Raw genomic sequence first — 3,747 nt, 5'->3', positions numbered from 1 at the left:
TTTCTATTTGTATTTTCTATGGGATTTATAAAAAAAAATCTGTTTACCTTTATCTCTGGCATAAACAGTAAGGTAAATAATTTTACTATTTTTTCATTAGTAAATTCATTCATCTGCATAATATAGTGGAGATGTTTAGCTATTTAATAAATAAAAAAAATATTTCATAAAAAAGGCATTGCGTGCAAGTAGGCTTATTTTCGAAATATTTTATGTTATTTTAACATGGTCTAATCCAATGGCTTTCAAACCTTTCCTGGAGGACCCTCACACAAACCCAAATCTAGTTCGTGCAGTCTCTACTATTGAGCTGCCGAGTTGACAGGTGTGTTAGATGAGAGAGACACGCAAAATGTGCAGGGCTTCTAGGAAAACGTCACAAAAACGTCAAAGCAGAAGAGCGTTCGCTGTCAAGGACTTTTATTATGAAGGGGCTTGAGTTGACAGTTGCACACCAGCACAGCTTTAGTGAAGGTAGTCACACATAACCATTTTCTTAGGTGCATGTTTGTTTCCGTCGAATCCGCTTTTATATTATTCCAGCTACCAATGTCGTCGTCAGTTTCTAACATATTCAAATACAATAACATTGTTGTTTGAGAGCGCATATTTAAGCTGGTTGTTTACGGAAGACATTGCTAGCCATTCAAGCTAATTTGCAGCTGTTTTGTTTTTATGTTAGTTAACAGTTACTTACGCTATCTGTGAAAAGATGACCCTAAAGAAAAACATTATATTGATCGTTTAATTTTCTGATACAGTGAAGTATTATAATATAAGAAAATACAAAGACTTAACCCATAAGCTAGGACAGAATGGGTATGTTGTTGACATCAGACTTGGAGAAAGAGTTTCTCATTGGTTGTCTGGTGTCATGAATATAGACTAGACGAATGAGTATTAATATTCATTGTATGTTTTATTTTTTTCACACTCAGCTGGACTGTAGATTGAAGGATGGAGACCAGTGGCAAACCCAGCACAGATTGTGTTGCTGGCCACCTAGCTCGGCGCTGACTGCTGTCCTTGTACAGCATATACAGGAGGAAAGTTCGAGCCCATGTAGCCAGATTAAAGGTAACAGAACGTGCATTTCTTTTAAATGACCAGTACTACATAGAATTAGATCATACTTAAGCGTGTTGTTTAACAGCGACGGCCAAGAAGATGCCATATTAAATCCAGATCTCAAAACCTATCCTCGATGAAGCACCAGCCCGGGAAAATGTGTTCCTTATGCAGTTATTAAGGGTAGATTCTGAAATAAAATTAGTAATTGCACTTTGTTGATGTTCGCTGATAATAATGATTAATGGGAACCATTAATTGGAGGAATAATTTGTAGTTTATTTTGTGTTTGATTTGTTTTTTGGTGTGTTGTGCGCTCGGTGAATGGAGGACCTTGAACAGTCGTTGTAGACAACTGTAAAGGGGTCATCGAAGAAGAGTTAACCCTAAAGAGAAGAAGTGGAGAAGATGGTGTGGAATCGTACAAACTCATCTGTGGTAACTTGTTTGTAATACATAACTGTCCATTCTGCGGTTATAGAAACTTGTAGCTATGTGTATATACTATGTGTTTAATTTTTTTGGGTAGTTTTTTTTTTTATTACAGTGTCATTTCTTTACAGTTTGTTTTTTATCATATCAGCTCTCTAGAAAAATTTATATTGGCACAATATGTGTATTTGTCTTTCCAACATTCAGTCATCTAGATCAAAAGGTTTTAAGATCTGTTTAAACCTAATATTTAAAGTGTTAATTATTAGAAAAGGCTGTCTATAGGGGGGTGTGTGCTGGTGTGGTATAATGTGTTGTTTCTAATAATTATTTTGTGGATTATGTAGGTTTAATATAAAATATTTCTGATTTAGTTATCATAATTATACTTTATTTGCATTCTTTAAATTAAATTACACTATTTTAAAGGTTTTACTTGTACTTAATTGTATTTAACATATTAAAATTATTTAAATTTCATATATTGTTTTCATATAAAGTAATATTTAGTTTTAATAAAATTTATACTTTTTATTACTGGTCTTAAATATTTATAGCAATGATTATTTTGTTTATGTTTTTTTAAAAATTTTGTTTGCAAAAGAATTATATATTGTATAAATATTAATCTATACTAATATTTAAATATTGCAATTATACTCTTAAATGTTTATTTTCAAATTTGATATCTTTTCAAAATGTGTAAAAATATTAATTTACTCAATAATGCTGGGGGATCCGTTTATTTTTTAAACTGTGATGCTAATTTAAAATTATATTATATGTTAAAATAGAGTATACTTTAAATAATTTATTGTTTCAATATAAATGATATTTATGATCATATTTAGTTTTTATTAATTATAAGTTTCTACATTTTTTGTTTACATTTTATTTCCATATTTTTATTTAGACTTAGAATTTATTGAAATATCTATTGTTTTAATCATGTTATATAACCATATGCAGCATCAGGTAACTTATAATTAACAAATATTATATTTTCACTATCAGTACAATTGTATTACCTTATTTAATTTCCTTGCTAATACATTATTTCTTTAAGGATATGATTGTGAAAAGGTCATCCACCAACGCACCAAACACCGTGCCCTTTGACCTCGACCAACACACGCTGACACTGTTCCCACCAACAGTACGAGTGGTCCGTCCACTCGATGCAGCTGAATTGGATCTGGAGACCACCTATGAGAACTTCCACCCCTCCCAGCATGTCTTGACCAACGTCATCAGCCACTTTCATCAGCGGGGTCGAGCGAGCGTCCGCCAGGGCATCCAGGAGACTGAAAAGAAATGCATCGCGTCTAGGGTTGCCAGCATGACGGGTGTTGGGGAGAGCTGGTGCGGACAACAACCTGGTTTCGTTTCAACCCCAACAACAGGGCCTGCCGGTACTTCATCAGCTGCAGGGAACTACGACACGCGCCTGAGGATAAGCAAGGAGGTGTCGCCTGCGGATTCTGGGAGGGTCCTTGACGGTGCTGTTTGGCCTCTTGACTGCCTGCGCAACACACTATTCTACCTGCTAGTGGAGGCAGTAAGTGCTGCGTCAGGAGCGGAGGGGAAAGAGCGAAGCTTGCTGGACGAGTACAGGACAGTGGCCAGAGCAGAAGTTTAGAGGTAGCTCCAGTCCTGGCGGGGGATGATTTGTCTCACTACTACAATGAAAAACAATATGGCCTGAGGTCGTGAGCGATCATGCGTGTTTCTAGAGTGTGGTCACGTGGTGACTGTGAGGAGTGCATGGGGTCTCCCGAACCTAAGAATGTCCTTTGCCAGGGATAGAGATAGACAGGATGTTCCTAGTATAAAAGCTAGAGGCTTGAATTGTAGTATGCACTACTTTGACCATGAGGCACTTTGTGTGTGCGCACAGCATCTAACATCAGTCGATGTAGGAGAATCTGCCATAAACCCAATACTCAGCAGACAAGAAAATATTCATCCAGTTTGAGTGGGTTGTGAGTTCTGTTGACCTGATCACATGTTGGCAATTATTAATGGATCCCTTGCTGCATGTGTGAATCTGAAAGAAACTGCCCATTGTGCATTCACCAAAAAAACAGCCCATTTTTTTGGATGGGAATACAAATATTTGTTATCTATTAAAAAACCTCATGTAATACAAAGATTTAGTATGTAATAAAACATGTAAGTAAAAGCATACAATTGATTTGATCAACGTTACATGTATGTCTTTGAATTAAAATGTAAATTTTTTGCATC

The 3,747-nt window shown here is 35.7% G+C and overlaps 1 pseudogene; it reads left to right on the top strand.

Moving 5' to 3' along the window:
• Window positions 1-1,060: 1,060 nt before the first annotated feature.
• Window positions 1,061-3,139, top strand: LOC122144991 (annotated as a pseudogene).
• The last annotated feature ends 608 nt before the right edge of the window (window positions 3,140-3,747 follow it).

This window comes from Cyprinus carpio, unplaced genomic scaffold (assembly GCF_018340385.1).
Source record: "Cyprinus carpio isolate SPL01 unplaced genomic scaffold, ASM1834038v1 S000006815, whole genome shotgun sequence".
Classification (NCBI taxonomy): Eukaryota; Metazoa; Chordata; class Actinopteri; order Cypriniformes; family Cyprinidae; genus Cyprinus; species Cyprinus carpio.
This window is presented reverse-complemented; position numbering and strand designations above follow the sequence as displayed.